This window comes from Xenia sp. Carnegie-2017, unplaced genomic scaffold (assembly GCF_021976095.1).
Source record: "Xenia sp. Carnegie-2017 unplaced genomic scaffold, XeniaSp_v1 HiC_scaffold_4, whole genome shotgun sequence".
In the NCBI taxonomy this organism is placed as follows: domain Eukaryota; kingdom Metazoa; phylum Cnidaria; class Anthozoa; order Malacalcyonacea; family Xeniidae; genus Xenia; species Xenia sp. Carnegie-2017.
Window position 1 is genome coordinate 611,948 of NW_025813504.1, and position 19,275 is coordinate 631,222.

Consider the following 19,275-nt stretch of genomic DNA (forward strand, 5'->3'; position numbering starts at 1 on the left):
AGCAACAATTGGCGAACAGCAACTGATTCAGAGTATCAATCATTATTAGATAACCAGACATGGGAACTTGTTACTCCTCCTGAAGGGAAGAATATAGTAGGATGTCGTTGGGTATTCAAGGTAAAGCGAAAGGAGAAGGATCTGTGGAAATATGCAAAGCAAGATTAGTGGCGCAAGGTTACTCTCAATCTGAAGGTACCGACTATGAAGAAGTTTTTTCACCAGTAGTTCGTTATGCATCAATTAGATTATTGCTGAGTGTGGCGAAAATACACAACTGGGAAATTCACCAAACTGACGTAAAGACTGCCTTTTTGCAAGGTAAGCTAGAAGATGAAATTTACATGAAACAACCGGAAGGTTATGTCGATCAAGAGAAGAAGAATTATGTATATCGATTGAAGAAAAGCATATATGGTTTGAAACAGGCTGCACGATGTTGGAATTCTGAAATCGACAAGTTTCTGTTGTCAAATGAATATCGAAAAAGTAATGCAGATTCGTGTGTCTATATAAAGTCCATTAAACGAAAGAGTGGTAAAATCGACTTTGTCATATTGGCCTTGTATGTGGATGACATACTGTGGTTTTCTAATTGTACAGATATGTTGACTAAAGAAAAGAGATCTCTCGCTAAGAGATTCAAAGTCGAATATGTTGGTGAAGTAGGTTACATTTTGGGAATGTCAATAAAGCGCAACCGTCAAGCTAAAACACTTAGTATCAGTCAGTCACAATATTTGCTTGGAGTACTAAAGAAGTTTGGAATGGATGAATCAAAACCAGTATCAACACCACTAGATACGTCAAAGAAGTTTGTATCATTATCTGATAATGAGAAGCCAGTAGATGTTCAGAAATATCAAATGGCAATAGGTTGCTTAACATATGCAACTGTTGCAACTCGTCCAGACTTAGCTGCCGCCGTCGCAACTTTATCTAAATATATGTCCAGACCAGGTAAAGATCATTGGCAAGCAGTGAAAAGAGTGTTTCGTTATATCAAAGGAACGATGGACTATGGTCTTCTGTTTACTGCAAATGGAAAAGATTCTGATTTGTATGGTTTTTCAGACGCCGATTGGGGTGGTGATGTGGAGACAAGACGTTCTACATCAGGGTATGTTTTTCAGATTCAAAACAGTACGATAAGCTGGTGCAGTAAACGACAGGCATCTGTATCAAGATCTACAACTGAAGCCGAATATATTGCTTTGAGTTCAGCTTCACAAGAGTGTATCTGGCTAAGAAGATTACTGAATGATATTGAATTGTTGAGACCTGTTCCTACAACAATTTACGAAGATAATCAAGGAGCCATTCAATTGTGCAAGAATCCGAAATTTCATAATCGCACAAAGCACATTGACATATCCTATCACTTCATTAGAGAGCAAGTTAATAAGAACGCAATATGTGTAAAGTATTGTCCTACCGAATCAATGATTGCTGACATTATGACTAAACCATTAAGCAAGCCTACGTATGAACGTTTTAGAGATCTTCTTGGTGTAAAACAAATTTAACTTAATAAGTAATTTAGTTGATGGTTAAGTGGGAGTGTTAAAAGGAAATGACATCACAGTGCATAACTCTCAACTTAATTGTTAATCATGTGACCTATGTACTTGTTGTTCTGCCTTATAGAAGAGAGCACATGTTATGTTAAAATATATTGTCAATCGTTATGTTGTTAAACTCTTTTATGATTCTATCTGATGTTCGGTAAAACCTCTAAATCTAACACTGGCAGAATAAACTGTACTTTAGCCGAGATCCACTTTGAACAGATTAGTAAAGAAATCGATTGCCTGTTCTATCATAGCATAAAACCAATTAATCCTTCTTTTTACTCAGATTCTTTTTCCCTTAGCGAAATAAGCATAGCATTATTTTTGCTACTTTCTATCTAAGATTCAAAAATGACGTCTTTTGCTGTGGCTTGGATGTTGTAACATTCTATCCTTGCCATACTAGCTGCTTTAATATTTTTCAAGGGTTATGTTGCTTTTTGCGAGGTTGGCAGAAGGAAACATTCCTTTCTTAAATAAGTGGTATTGGACTTACTATGCATATTTTCATGGCTTTAGCGTACCAGGCGCGTATGGGCCATCGCCCATGGCTTTAGAATCATGAACATGCATTTTTATGTAAACATAAAATTTCCAAGCCATTTCTTAATTAATTCTGTTGTTTTTCCATTTTTTTCAATCATTCTATAGTAAAATAGACAATACATGACCCCTGGGAGGCTTGATATTATTTTCTTATATTCGTGCTATCTCGCGTTTTCTGAACTTATTTATTGCTGTTAGGTTTTTGTAATGCTTTGCAAAGAGAAATGGCTTTGTCATAAGTTATGTTGATTGACATGAATAATCAGTTTTTGACTGGGTTAAATGCAAGTACAGGTTTCTGATAAATTAGGTTTCTGCATGATAAACCATATGTATAGTCAAATTGTTCTGCAAAAGTGTAAACTGAAACGGCAAGATGTTTTCTTGATATGTCAGTATATTAGCAGCACTATTATACAATTTTATCATTTGTCTTTGTCTTTTATGATAAATAGCCTACTACATATATATATATATATATATATATATATATATACAGCCGTTGTTATTTACTTTTTTTACATCTACGGTAGCTATTATGCAGTATTAAACATTACAAGTGAATGACGATTTTTAAAAATGCAGATGTTTATGAATGTTTCTTTTACATGTAGATGTAGTATATGACATGAGTTATATAAATGATATAGATATAGGTATTTTGTTCAATTAAAATATTTAGCGCCTTTTGTGTTATTAAATGGATGTATAAATATACATGCTATGTAGCACAGCATTATAGGCAGCAAAAAGTTTAGTACACTTGCTTGAGTTAACAAAGCTTTACTATGTGGTAAGTGTAGTCGCCTACAGATGTGCTTTTGTTATAAAGGATATACCAAATTTTTAATATGCTAAGAGCATGTGCAAACGCTGCACAATAGTACATAATTTTTCAAAGAACGATTTCTAATCATGCAATAACTTTTTAAGTTATTAGTAAAACCGTTTGAATCAAGCATAAATCAACACTGTATCACTCATGCACTCGTTATGTAACACTCTCACACTGATTCTTGATGCTTTATATCATTTTACTATTTTTATAAAATAGAACATTTTTATGTGCATTACATTTACACATCTACAATGGCAATAAGTATATTTTGTGCTCGTTTCAGGGGCATGTATTGCTCAGTATATTATGATTATAATATGATTACTTGTGGGGTAAAATTATCAATACGAAGAGTAAAGATACTCTAAATAGGACTGAGAGGAGTAATGGCCTATTCTTGAATAAGCTAAGAAATTTTTCGAGGTGTAAAATGCATAATGACACCTTTTCACATGAAGAAATTATTGTTAATATCATCAGTGTTGAATATTAATTAATAATTTAATAGCTATGTACCGTGTGCATTTTAACTGGTATTACGAATTTTGAAAAACCTCCACATGCAATAGATCACTCAAGTTTGGTGATATAATTTTAACACGCTGTCTTACCCAAAAAACATTACTACTGAAAGCATGTTATCAATAGTTTTATTAAAATTAACATGACACACCCTTGATGCATTCTTACAAGTCTCATGGCTGTGTATATTATATCTAGTTCATGTAGGAAATGATAATGTTAATGACTTGGTGTATACAGTTATCTAACATTTTGTACCAACGTAAAAAATGCTATTACCTTGTTTTGATTGTACGTTTTTTTGCAGCAATTAACAAAATTCTGTTACAAATGGCGAAAGCAATTCCTGATAAATGGAAGGATTTGGCAATATCTCTGGAAATTGCGCATGAGAAAATAATAGAAATTGAATTAAAGCATCGTGACTTGTCCTGGCAAGGGTTTACAATGCTTAAATTTTGGTTTGAATCTCGGAAATGTAAGCAGTTGTGGTACGAAGAACTTGCTGCTTCTTTTCGGTGGATAGAGAAGAATAATTTGGCAATAAAAATTGTTCATGAAGGTGCAAATGTTGCTAAACAATTTTAAATTTTAATTAAAAGCTTACCTGTCCATTTTTTATAATCGCCATTTTCATGTAAAACTCAGAAGTAGACATTGGATGAGTTATATTTACGCTTAGCTATATAAGCTTGGTCAAAAGGTTCTAAAATGCTGTTGTTAAAGCATTGCTTTCATACCTAAGGACGAGTTCAATTTGAAGTCTTTGAAAAACGCACTAGTGCTCTTTTTCCAAAATGCACGAGAACTATATGCTATTACTTATTAATGATATACTTGAAAAAGCTTCCCAATTTTTTTGATTTTGGTTGCAGCGTACGTGCATTTCAGCCCGCAAGTTTTTAATATCAACTAGCCATAGGCGGCGCAAAAAATCACTTAAACAGTTTAAAAAAACGATAACTCTCTCCCAATTCCATCGTAACACACAGTGCAGTCAAACTTTGTATTGATTGATTGTATTTATATTATATATTTACCTGCAGCAGTGGATCTATGATTTTTTATACGTTAGTCACTAAAGCCGTCTACCCACTAGGGGGGTCCGAAAGCATGCTCCTCAGAAAAGTTTGATTTTGGGGTTCGAAAACGCTTTTTTTACAGCGTATTGGAGCAATTTACACTGTATATATTAAGAATTTGAGATTGCTTAGTTTTGTAATTTCTTATATGAATTTATTATTCCTCTCCCTTTCCAATCGATTTGATGTAAGATCGAGTTATAGCAGAAATTTGCCTACATTATTGTAAACAAATGTACTAAAATTATAGTTGTCTTTGGCATCTTTTGTAGTACTTTCCGCATTTGAATTCACAAAAAATTAGCAATACTGCATTTTTGGCAACATGCAAGTTAGCAATATCGACAGTTTTAATGACAACGATAGTTCTCAAAGAAACAGCTCGCATGGCACTCTAGCAATGTTTTGTTGTAATATAGAAAACCATTATGCTTTAACTTCTGCACATGTTGCTTATGTTACAGACCAAATTTCTGCCTCACAAACATGTAATCAGGAAAATGAGGTTTTAATGATAATTGATAACGTAAATGCCAGAAACTAAAATGATGGTAACAAGTATTTCTACCAGCTACCTAACTATGGCAAGGTAAAACAACTAGATAGTTTTCCCTGCAACACAGGTAGTAAGTTCAACAATGAAGCGGATATAATGTTTATTCCAGTTGGAAACGAAAACGATTTTTATAGTCTTGGTGGAGACGACTTGGAGAATTTTCCTTAGAGATTAAAAGAAGCAAATAAGGAGCTTTACCAGAGAGTAGACAAGAGCTACGGTTTTGTTAAAGTTCGTACAAATTCTCGTATCGAGGGCTTTATTAATCATCGAAATTACTCGTATTTGTGTGAAAAGTCAAGAAAAACCATTTTCAAGAATGCAGTTAAAGTCAAATGCAATTACCAGTTTCTTAAAGATGGTGATTCGGGAGGTCTTATTTATTTTAAGGATAATGAAAATAAATGGCAACCATTTGCGAATTTGTGTGTGCGAAAACGACGAAGAATATGACATTTCTTTTGGTCCAGAGAAAACTTTTATATGCTCAAAACTGGATAAGGCATTGAAGTTGCTCGATTTCAAAGATTGTAAATTCTTCAGAGAAACGGATAGTAATAATGACGAAGTTTCATCTGATGTAGGTAAATCACTGTTAATAGTTGTTGTAGAAATTCAAAACGGTCTTTCTCGTCGTTTTTGGTATTGATTTTTGTCTACGAAGCACACTCATTTCAAATCTTTAAGGGAAGAATTTTCGCTCAAACGTTGAGAAATATGGCTTTAGTGAATCAGTTGTTTATTTTGTATATACCATGGTGCATCTCACATTACTAAGATTTTAATAATATAGCTACCTTGAGATATTTCTCGAATGTGGTTAGTTGGTTGAAGTGCAGATTATCTGCATGTAATTGCACTGTAAAAATGTGTAATTGCATTGTAAAAATGTGTAATTGCACTGTAAAAATGTGTAGTTGCACTGTCAAAAAGCTGTAAATGCATTGTAGGTATTGTAACTTGATTTGTTGAAAAGCACTCAAAACCAATTCTAATTTTTAATTTATAAAAAACCTGGCGAGAGTAGTAAATAAATAAAGATTTCCACAATTGCACTCGTTTAGAGACTGAAATATAATATATTTCATTGCTGTCTTTAAAAAAGTCAGTGGTGCATGTTAATCCGTAATTGCACTCAAACTTATACTATTCGTTATACTCATTCTTTTTCTTCGACTTTACCATATAGGTGAGAATGAAGTCTAGTCAAGTTCACGAAGGCACTTTTAAATAAATGAAGACATTGACAAAACTTTGTAAATATGATTGTAAACGTGATTTTAGTAGATTTGTAATTTTAAGGGATTTTCAAAGCAAAATCCTTTACGTTTGTTTACTTCTGAAAAATATGAAATAAAATATAGAATGATATTCCTGCCTTTATTATTGGTTTAAGTTTGGCAAAAAATCCATTTCCCCATGTGGCTGATATTTTGATAAACATTCTGAGCTGAAAAAAGAAACGCATGACAGTTTGTTGCTTGGAACATATTTTTGATTTCTCACAAGAACAAAAACCTAAAAAGCAGGAGACACAATGACTGAAACAACTTTGCACTGTCATTTTATATGGTTTCTAAATTGTAATTCCTTTTTTAGATGGTGAAATAGAATTCAAAAGCACTTACAATGTGTGATTATATAGAATAAAAATTTGATCTTCGTGGGTTTTGTGGCAGACAAATATATTCTCGACCCCTCCTGATGTTTATAGTTTATCAAATAGTATTTTTAAAAAACAACACGATATCTATTTTGGCATTTCTTTTATCGTATTTCAAAACTTCAATCATTAAATTTTGGATATCTTAGAATCCACAAAAAGGAATATAACGCTTTTACAGATAAGATATTTGTTTTGCTTGTTATCAAAAAACTGAAAAGGGATTGAAAATTGAAAATCCATAAAATCCGACTGATGATTTCCTGTTTTTGCTTTTAAAACTCAACATACATATATTTCTACTTATTTACTTGATTTTTTCCCACATTGTACGTTCCACCTTTACCACCACAAGATCCATTCACATTATGCCTGGATGCTCTACCTGAGTAACCACCTCTACCACCTAGTCCTCCACCATTACCATATACTCCACCACCACCTCTAAATCCACCAACGGCATTGTAATTTCTGGCACGTCCTCCTGCTCTTCCATTTATAAAAGCAACACCTCCTTCTCCTCCATCTCCATACTCACCTTCAGACTGCTTACTTTTTCTTCCATTGCTGTGAAATCCACCTCCTCCACCTACTACAAAACATGAAAGTAACAGTATGAGTTTCACGTTGTTTTGCCGTCAATTTATCGTCAAGATTTCATAAAATAAAAGCACTTCTCGTGTTTGTCATTGATTGATACAAAAATTAGTATACAAACCATTGAACTAAAATACGTGGAACGCTTCCTGAAATACAAAACCTTAATAATTTTTTAAAGCCGTGATTTTACCCCAGACACGCGAGATTTTACCAATGACATGCGTGTTTAGTCAATTATTATTCCGCGAGAGAATCTCGAAACACTACACACGCGTGTCTGGGGGTAAAATCTCGCATGTCTGGTATAAGATTTAGCTTCAATTAATTGCTTCAGATGGCGTTCCATGTATTTTAATTCAATGATACAAATAGATATTGTAAAATCTGATATTATACCTGAATTTCCTGAATCTGCTTGCTTTGCTCCCTGTCCGTTTACTCCTCAAGCCCAGTTTCCACAAGGTGTGACACATTTATTATTTTTTCTCAATGTCTTATTGCTGGCACCACAGTTATCTAAACGTTTGTTCAGGTTTTCTAAAGCACCACCTTCTCCAGCAACCAGCAGTGGAACATTGTTGTCCTAGCAACAAAAGAACCTCCACCTCCTGCACTTTGGCTATAAGTATTGACAGGTGCTTTTTGCCCAACCAGATTTTTCAGAACCTCTCTCTTCCTTAAATCAAAGTCACCTTTTATGTAAGCTCCAAAATCTAAAAAAATGGTCTTTACATTTTTGTGTTCAAAATCAATCACAGAAAAAAGAAATTTATTGTTTAGAAATGTTATATTTACAAAGAACGCTAAAGCAATTAAACTCCAACTATGAAAATTAACATTGAGTTTTTCATGATATAAAACTAACATTTTTTAAACATGTTGCTTTTATATGCTTATTTGGTAGAATTTTTCTTTATAGAATGCTCACATATTTCTAACACATGGTTGTTTAATAAAAGTAAAGTGCGTATGACAAGAATGTTGTTTGCTTTCTCAAACGGCTAAACGATCTCCTCCGTTTTATTCGTTCGAAGGAAAGTTTAAGGTTTAGCATTAGAACAAAAGTGAAACCCACAATGATGAATCAAGTATTTACCAATTTTAAGAGTTTTGTTGGTGTGTGGGTCTTCCTGCTAATGAAAATTTAATTGTAATTTTTTGTAACATTTTTGGGGATGAAGATTGTCCGAGTTAGTATAGAGTCCCAAAAAGGACTGTTGGTATTGATGTAGACTGACGTTTCGAACGCTTAGCGGTAGTCATCTTTAGAGTCAAGTGAGGAGTAAAAATCAGGTAAGCCGTATTTGTTATCTGGTTCTTACGTCATCGTATTGTGTGTACAGGAAATGTGTATGTGTGTGTGGGTATCAATTGTGTATTGTTATCGTGGATTAGTCCAAAGTAATGTGTTGTCTATTCTAAGGTTGTCTCTTCTGAAGATGACTACCGCTAAGGTTGTCTCTTCTAAAGATGACTACCGCTAAGGGTGTCGAAAGACTCTGAAGATGACTACCGCCAAGGTTGTCTCTTCTGAAGATGACTACCGCTAAGGTTGTCTTTTCTAAAGAGGACTACCGCTAAGGTTGTCGAAAGACTCTGAAGATGACTACCGCCTAGGTTATCTCTTCTGAAGATGACTACCACCAAGGTTGTCGAAAGACTCTGAAGATGACTACCGCCTAGGTTGTCTCTTCTGAAGATGAATACCGCCAAGGTTGTATCTTCTGAAGATGACTACCACTAAGTTTGTGGAAACGTCAGTGTACATCAATACCAACAGTCCTTCTAAGGACTATACTAACCTGGACGATCTTCATCTACAAACATGTTACGATACTCCCGGGTTCAAACGATTCACTTTATTAAGGTAAATAGGTGGTAGAGCTTTTGAAGCTTTCAATGACTTATATTGTTGCAGGAATCGCCATGTATAAGATATATTACTTTATTAAACTAGCCGATCCAAACATTGTAGCCCAGTAAAGTTATTGTATACAATGTTCAATAATTTATCATATACTTACTAGGAATGATGCTTTTTAAAACATCTCGGCTAACTCGTATGCAATTTTAAAGCATGGCTTACACTATTACTTTAACGCGACAATCGCGACAGCGATTAACTTTAATCGCTATAATCCCCCATATGGGAACGTGGTAATAATCGCAATAAGCGGAGACTAACAATGGCGACAAACGCGATAAAATAACAAAAAAATTTGTATTTATTCGCGTTAATTGCCAAAATGACGTCATCTTGAAAGAAAAATTAGGAATTTAAAAGGGTAGATTCAATATGTGTTCAATCGCTTAATCCAGAAAGTATAAAATTTGATGAAAAGTTGGCCGAGGAGGTGCGTACGTTTCCATGCTTATCTAACCAAACATGTAAGGATTATAAAGACAAGCTTATCGTGACAAATGTGGCAGAAAAGTTGCAGAAAATCTGAATTTATTGGAAGGTAAAACAATGTAAACAAAATATAGTTGTGCTTGAGTGGCAGATTTCAAAGGTGTAGAGACTGCAGTCTGCTATAAAATATACAGCTTTCAACATATCAAAATTTTTTTCTATTTACGTCTACTCTGAAACTGTCACTAATTAGATTTAACTTTTTTTATGTCAAAATATGTTAAAACTGTATACCAGTGTGCGAATTAGCGGTGTGCAATGTGCAATTTGCACATCGTTTTAGCTAAAATGAGAACAATTGCACATCACTTTTTTAAACGATGTGCATAAATCAGCAGTTTTAACGAAAAACACTGTCGTAAATCATATGATATTGTTCACGTTTAAAAATATTAATTTAGCAATTAGCGTTATTTAATAATTAACGTAATATCGATTTGATTATGCTTGTGAAGAAACACTTTTGTCAAAAAAATTGCACATCGTTTTTTCTGAACTAATTCGCACACTGGTATTTCCTCATGCTTGTTGTTGAACCCCTAGTCTCTTGTCTTATAACCTATAGTAGTATTTCCTCATACTTGTTCTTGAACCCCTAGTTTCTTGTCTTACAACCTATAGTAGTATTTCCTCATGCTTGTTGTTGAACCCCTAGTCTCTTGTCTTACAACCTATAGTAGTATTTCCTCATGCTTGTTGTTGAACCCCTAGTCTCTTGTCTTACAACCTATAGTAGTATTTCCTCATGCTTGTTGTTGAACCCCTAGTCTCTTGTCTTATAACCTATAGTAGTATTTCCTCATGCTTGTTCTTGAACCCCTAGTCTCTTGTCTTACAACCTATAGTAGTATTTCCTCATGCTTGTTCTTGAACCCCTAGTCTCTTGTCTTAAAACCTCTAGTAGTATTTCCTCATGCTTGTTGTTGAACCCCTAGTCTCTTGTCTTATAACTTATAGTAGTATTTCCTCATACTTGTTCTTGAACCCCTAGTCTCTTGTCCTATAACCTAAAGTAGTATTTCCTCATACTTGTTCTTGAACCCCTAGTCTCTTGTCCTATAACACATAGCAATGTTTCCTGAAGGCTTTTCTTTAGATCAGTGGTGGATCCAGCGAGGTTTGTTTAGTGCTTTTGGAAGGGGAGTGCTTGCTTAGTGAACAGCTAAAGTACAGTGGTTAGAGACCAATTATTAATTAATGTACTCATTATTAAAAATGTATACTAGTTCCCATTTTGGTCAACAAAATAAATATCATTGACGCATTTTGATAAAAATAAATAACATTGACAGTCAAAAAACTTTATATCGGTATCTGACTCTGACAAAATCCTATAATTATGAGAGAGGCAAATTCCCTTTATGAAAGGTGTAAAAACTGACGATGTTTACGACTAAAATCTGATTCTGCAATGACGTTTAGTAGCAAAGTTGATTGTTTAGGTTTGGGTTTTAAAATGTTTGAAAAAGTTGGTTTTTTGAACTTTCTTATAGCTTACTTCTTATTAAGAGTTTTTGTTTTTGCCACCTTTCAAGATGGCATCCTTGCCTTAAATTGACACGGTATGAAAACATCCATGGGATTGGGTTCTAAATCATCGATTTCATCAACAACCAGATGTATAATGTATTTATGCCATAGGCATAGTAAAAAAAACTCTCAAAAAATGTTTTGATAGTCAACATGTGTGTACGCATAGCGTTACCATTTTTACCTTTCACTTGTACTTAAAGTGTCCATAAAACTGAAGTAATATTTTATATCCTATTTCTGTAGTCATGACGCGAGACAATTTTCAAATGGATTGCTATTTGTGTGATTTGTCAACGCAGTACTTTGGAAAAGCGGTCAGCGGTTGCTCTTACCCATTTTGATAAGACAAAAAGTAAGAGCTTTGCTTTATGCCTTGAAGGTTTGTATTGTATTCTCGCGTTTATTTCACTTGGGAATTTATGGACTAAATGAATCTGAAATGTTCTTTACGTGATTATGTATACAAATTTTATTAATTGAAACATTACTGAAGCTATCGTGAATTTGCGGTCACTGAAATATCACGAGATTATCTATTCAATTGCTTTAATTCGTCTGTCAAGACAAATCGAACGTTAAAGTCGTCTAGACGGTTAGTTCGTTTTATGATCGTCTTTATTCTTCAGGGGCCGGTTGTATAAAGCTCTTAACTCCTTTTTAACAACACTTTTTGCAGTTAAAAGTAGTTAAATTTAACCACGTGGTTAAGTCGGTTGTATAAAAAAGTAGTTAGCGCTAACTGCAGTTAAATGGTAGTTAAAGTTAACTATGGTATGTAACATAGTTAACTTTTCAAAAAACAGTTAAATTTGGCGGCTTTGCTTCTCAAGACAATTATGAGCGAGATGTTGTTGATCAACAAGGTTTTACCTTGAGTTTTTATTACATATGTATCTTCCATGGCAAAATAAAAGTTTCATACCTAAGGCTCATTAACAAATAAACCCAATAGTTTCAATAGTTAGGGTTAGATTCAGTTTTTGCAAGGCAGAATTAACAAAAAAAAGTATTTTGTGTATAGCTGTGAATATAACATGTCAGTATCCAGTATTGGACAGTGCCTTACACTGGAACTTATGAAATTACTGCTGTCGGTGCACAAGGAGGTTACGACAAATATGGCTCTACATACAGAGGTAAGGTTTTTAAAGTTTGTTTTTATTGTAGTTTCCTATCACTTAATTGGAAACTCAATTTTTTAAGACCATATTATTACACTAGAAGTTGCTATCGCGAGGGAAAGTGCTGCTCGGGCTCCCCTTTTCACCCATGCACGAATGCTTAGAAGCAATGAAGTCAAGCGAACAGTGCTCCTTACATGACGTCACGAGATTAACTAAATACCAGTTCCCTTAGTGAAAAATGTATATTGTAAATTTGGAGTTTTGACAGCAATTTCCCAAGATAGGTTTAATGTAAATCAATTTATTTTTTTGAATTTGTTAATTTGACTAGCTGTTCTTTTAAACAATACTAAAATCCTGTGAGGTTTATATGCACTTTAATGAATACAACTGTATTTTATGTGATACGCAAGCTAGCTTGAGACAAGACATAATCAACCAAATGTTAAATATTAAAGCACAATCTATTTTATAATTAATTACAAGCAGAAATCAGTAGAAATATTTTTCTGTCTACGTACCGTCAGTTCTGTTTAAGCATAATGATGCATACGCCCTTTCATATGATTCAACTTTTGTTTTGATGTCATCACAGCAATTAGGAGGAAGTGACGTATTTTTCTTACACAGTACTTGATAAGCATCCATTTTTGAATCATCCAATCTTTTGATTTTATCACAGCACAAAGAATGACTCCTGATGATAAAAATATCATTTTTCAAACTGCTAATTAAACTTGAATACCTGGAATACCTTAGATGATACATGTAAAAGATACTTAAGGGGGAAAGGATTGTGATGTAAGCTGATTTGAAAAGACATGTTGGAAAATTAACAGAAGAAATGTGATCTTGGGGAGTAATAAAACTGGGAGGAGAAATGTTAAAAGACCGTTTATTGTGAAATTTTTTGAGAGAATGGACCTATAGCTGTGTGAGGCTCTTCTAAGTGTGTGCTGTGAAATAAGAAACTATCTGCTAAATCAAAGGAAGAGATTTATAAGAGTGTTGTCAGAACGGCGATAATGTATGGTGTGGAAACTATAACAGTAGCAGCTGAAAAAGGGTCGACTGGAAGTAGCCGAGCTGAGAATGGTCAAGTGAGCACTTGGAGTCACTAGAAAGACAGAAACAGTAATTAGAATGTTCAAATCAAAACAAAATTCATAAGGACTGGTCAAAAATTGAAAAAGGATGCGCAGCAATGTTTGCACATGTAATCAATAACGTATTCAGCCTGCAAATTCGGTCCTGCTATGTTAATTTTCTGTAATCACTCACTGTAAAAACAATACATTTCTAAAGAAATCAATAGTGTAGATGATCTAAAATTTATATAGCAGGACCAAAAGCTGCGGGCTGGTTACGCCAATCTATGTAATGATAAGAAAAGAGGATTTTAGTGGAGACAGTTACCAAAGATGATAGTGTCTTTCTAGAAAAAAAGAAAATGCCGTGTAAAAAATGCAAAAATTTTTCGAGGAATATAATATATATGAGAAAGGTGGGTGTCAAGTGTCAAGATTTGAATAAATGAACAGCTGAAAAGAGATAAAAATACAAGCAAAAACTTATTATATTCAATCAACATAAAATCTGACGAAAGACATGAATAAAACAAACACCAGCACACGAAACTTACATTTGCATAGATCCATTGATAACTACAAGTAGGAGGGAAAAGCCAAAAGTAAAATTTGTCATCTTTGTTACAGTTCGTGGTGTCGAATGATAAAAATGAGGCAAAAATCTATATAATTGTAAATATGTGGTTATTTGGTTTAATGATTTACACATATGCATAAGAGAGAAAGAATAAAGAGTATGTGCAAATATACATATATTGTAGCAATTGCACTAGTAACTTTTTTATTAATTATCTTAATGTGAACGCTTTTGTTTTGTTTTCTTAGAATCATTGCTCATTGCTGAAGATTTTATAGAACTTAAATAAGAAAACAGGTTTAAAACGGCATGCCAATATGTGTAACTCAATTATGTTGTTGTTTAGTGAGATAGCTATAAGTAATAATACATTTCTTGCCAAATTTTTGTCTAGTCCAGCAGTCCGTTTTCAGCAGGGGCGGATCTAGAGTATGTCAAATCCGTCGCGCGACTGATGTTTGAAACTCAAAAATTACCTATTCATATTAGTTAAAAATTCATTTATTATTCTTACTTTATTATCGCATTTACTTCGTGATAAAAATCCAGCTTTATTTATTATTGAAAACTAATGACTAATCAATGAATATCTCCTTGGTAACCAGATCAGTTGAATTTTAATTGACCTGGAATAACCGACTGATAAACGGGGTGGCTTGACTGGTTCGACGGATAAAGGAGTCTATGAACGTCAAAAACGCTTATTTTATTGGTCAATAGCCAGATCAGTGGACAGTCTGGAATGGTCTCGACTGATAATAAGGGTGGTCGGACGTATAAGGGAGTCCAATTGCTATCTTACAATTGGTTCATTTGAATTTTTGCTTTATTGTGATTGGTTTGACGGATTTCGACTGATAGCCAACTGAACTAACATAGTCAAGCTCACTGTCTGAATTGAATGTTTGATCGTTTCATAATAATTTTCTAAAGCATGATAGAAACTAAACTACAATCAGATGGAATTTATGGAAACCTTTTACAAATTCATATATTGACATGAATGCTGCTTTCCAAAATGGGAATTTTTTCAAGAGGGCGAAAAATTTATGGATGAATTGTAAATGCTTGGCAAAGACGATCTCGCGAGCGACATTTCAGTCATTGATGTTCAAAAGAAAGCCAACATTGTTTTGAGTTTTATCAGCAGAAATTTACATCCAAAATCGTAAGTAAAGGACAAGTGAAGTGTATGCATGAATGTAATATATCAAAGTCAATTTATGCGAATGTGATGCGATTTATGTTAATATGGCGTATGGTAAGCAGATTGATGCTTCTAAAATTGTTGTTGACGAAGGACTTTTAGCTATGATTTCTTTAGTGCTTGGGGAATCGTGACCGTTATATGGCAGCGAAATCCTACATTCCTGCAAATATATTTCAATGGACAAAAAATCTGTAGCCATAAGGCGCCATACTATTATTTACTTTATCATAAACAAATGTTTGGGGCTTTTCAGTTTATGATCATTGATCATTCAATCATTAGACAGTTATACTACATATTGTTTAAGATTTGAGAAAACTAACATTGATTACATGAGAAGCTGTTTGCTATAACCTGTGATTTTGAGTCTTCTTATCCATGAAGCTATTTATTTTGACAATTTGACTGGAATGGTATTAAATCTTAGTATTTCACATACATGAAATGTTGTCCCATGTCACATATTGTCCCCTTTTCTAACTGAACACCTCATGTAGAGATGTAAAGGTGTGTTAATCTACGGCTCATACCAGACTGTTTGCCATAAATTCCAAAGGGCTATTGATGTATGAAAAGCAATTTCTATAAAGTAAAAATGTCCTCCTATGTATGCAGATAAACCTTGAAATTTGGCAAAACAGCAAAGTATTTTTCATGATCACTAGGTAATTTTTCTGATGATCATTATAATTTCTAACTAAATTATTTCAGATTTACATTTAAACGAGCTTTGATCATATGAAAAGATATTTATCATAACCAGTAAGCATGACACATGAACCAATTTTAACATTCATGTAATTATATAATTAAAGACATGTTGGTTACATTCTGTTTGTATTTGATAATACAATGCTACTAGTGATTGCTATATAGCACACCTTGAAGAAGATAATAGTCAAGTGAAATGCCTAATAAACATTTATGGCATTAAGCTGTCCTTAACTGTAAATTTTTACTCTCATAATTTTTGCTTAATCTTTGGCAGAAAAAAATTTTGATTTTTTTCTCAAAAGGTGAATTTGCTAATACTGATGTGGAGATGGGTAAAGGGTTACAATAAACTTGCATGGTTTGAAGTCTGAGCTTTTCTATATCTATGAACTGTCACTTGTAGTACCAAATTTCTAACTTAACTCATTACATAGAGGTTTGAATGGGGGTCTCTAAGGGGGTCTATGCCTGACAACTTGGTAGAAAATTTTAAAGGCTATATCTGTTTTTGAATATAGCATTATTGTAAAATAAATTTTACGTTCCTAGACATGTTAATGAGCCATATATTTGGCATGATAATGAGCCTAAATATTTGGCAAAACATTCAAGTATTGTTCACTTTATATTTTTTTTTGAAAAAAATGTAAGCAAAATGTGTTGTATTTACGCAAAAACGATGCCCACAAAATACATTTTGTAATGTTCTAAAACGCTTAAAATGGCACTTTTAAGGCTCTGAAATTCAAAATTTCTCATGAGAGATAGCCCCAGACCCCCCCAGGTGCGGAGCGACTCCGACGTTTTATGACTGATGTTTGAAAAATCCTAGATCCGCCCCTGGTTTTCAGTAAGGACTTAAATAAATCGTTCAATCTTCAATTTTATACGCCAAAAAAATACAAAAGGCTGCTTTGAAGAGTTTATTTGTTATTAATATCAGGAGAAAATCTAAAAAATTTAATAAAAAACTTTATTGTCTTGAAGGCCCAAAAAATTTATAATTTAAATGTACAGCTTGATATCAAAATGACAATAAAAATTAAAATAATCTTCAAATAGAAAATGAAGTGCTTTTTGCTTTACACGGTTGATTCTAATTAAAAAAAAAACTATAAGTTTGCTTCTTTTTTATATATCAAAAGTTTTCATAGTTATATTTATGAATAAATTATACATATAAATATATGCAATATTCGACTTTTATACGACATCCAAAAAACCTTTACATGCGAGGAAAATTTTGTGGGTCGTATGAGACAGTTTAAGTATGATACAACTATTTATTATAATTAGCTTTTAAAGTAAAATCTTATGGGACACAATAGATTACATACAGAAAAATATTATGAATAATTAAATTTAAAAGAGAGTATAAATATCTGTAGATTTTGCAATTTTAGACTTATAGCTAGTTGTTATATAGAGCTGTGTAGAGCGAGGAATGACAATGAATATTTTAAAAAGATCACAACACTTGTGATTTAGCTTTTAACTGTTAAATTGCAATCTCATATCTAAATTAAAATGTTCATGTGTTCGCATGGCCAACAAGATTCATACAATTTGCTACAACAAAATTTTTATGTGATCATTTGTTAAAGGATCGTAGAAAGAAATTAATTTTCTGTTATTATATGAGAAAATGACTGAAAACGTTCATAAAATTATCAGGATATAAATGAGTAAATAGAAGATTAAAATCACTTAACTATATTAAAGTACAATTTTAAAATTCTTCTTATAAAACCTGCTATACTGAAGGCTTAGTCTGTCTCCTGATTGTTTCAATAGTCAATGCGTAATGAAAAATGTAAAAGAATAAAAACAAAAAAGAGTAATTTTGTGTCTTTGTTTTACGAAGAGGTACCGATAACATTTACGTTTTTCTCTCAATTTATGCTTGAATACGTAATGCCACATTATAATGGTTTTCTTGACTATATTATGAAAAGATGTAGTAGTCATTCAAAGGTAATCATTTAGCATAATTGTTTTCTTAGTTTGAGAAAATGAACAGATGAGAGCATTTGCATGGGAAGCAAAAGCTTATAAATTTTTTTTCTTCATGTTTATGCATTCATGTTTTTATGGTCTTATAATGATTTACAGATAACTGCATGAATTATACATACATTATCAAGATAAACTTTATTATGTTTAAATGATCTTTTATATTAGGTGTTGAAGATTATTCTTGTTTATGACATAATAAACTGATTTAATCACGACGCATAAAGTAGCTAGTAATAAGTCCTTAATAACCGAGCTCGAGTGCTGTACGGAGAAATATCGGACCGAAGTCTTTTTGTACGTAATTAAAAGTTTTATTATATGGCATTATATGACATGAAACGAAGTTTGCTTTCTTTCTCGTCTTTGCTGTTGTGTACGAGTTGCCTTTCACTATTCCAGTTTTTGTCAGTAAAAAAGAAAACGTTTCAAATTGTAGCTGTCTTCTAGATAGTTAAACTGTTTTCGAGAGTTTTTCTTTCGAATCACATTAGCAAATGGTTTTTTGTTTTGTTTTTTTCTTGCATCTTGCTGTTTGCTTTACGAAGTTTGTTTATACTTGAGAGTAAAGTTATGCATTTTGGATCGTAGTCGATTACGGGAAAATAATGAACCAGAGGTAACCAAAGCGCGCCATTTGGAAGAAGTGGCGCTTGACATTTAATAAAAAAAATAATAATCTGCATCTTTTCTTTGCATATCATGAATCTTAAAATTACTGTCGTAAATATTTTGTATAGCGATAGTTTGAGGGGTGATCAATACGTTCCACTCCCGTTTTTTGTCTTTTTACGCCTTACACTTACATCTCTCATGCTTTTAAAAGAAATTTGTATCTGTAATATATTGCATATAAGCACCTGCATTGCATAAGAGTTCATACTGCAACAAAGAAGAGGCTTACCAAACTTTAAAGAGAGTTACTTCTTAAAGCGCCAATTTAAAATAGCAAAATATTTACATACGAACATATTTCAATAAAAATGTAATATAAATTGACTACATATATACAAAACAATTGATAAATACAAGTACTTGTTTTAATTTATGCGCAGTTTTCTTAAGGAACTTTTTCCAGGGAGCTCTGTTCTTATTCGAGTTCTGCAAGAAGTGAAGGCGTCTCAAACAAGAAATAAATTTATAAATTTAAAGTGCAGGAAATTGCAAGTGCTTCCATATTTGTGTCCTTAAGCCCATTGCTTAAACGGAAGCCTTCGTATAATTG

At 33.0% G+C, this 19,275-nt stretch overlaps 1 long non-coding RNA gene across 1 annotated transcript; it reads left to right on the plus strand.

The window, feature by feature from the left end:
* Positions 1-5,552: 5,552 nt before the first annotated feature.
* On the plus strand, positions 5,553-6,486 carry LOC124455749. Its single transcript, XR_006952014.1, has 2 exons — positions 5,553-5,695; positions 6,305-6,486. It is a non-coding gene; the product is annotated as an uncharacterized LOC124455749 (long non-coding RNA).
* The last annotated feature ends 12,789 nt before the right edge of the window (positions 6,487-19,275 follow it).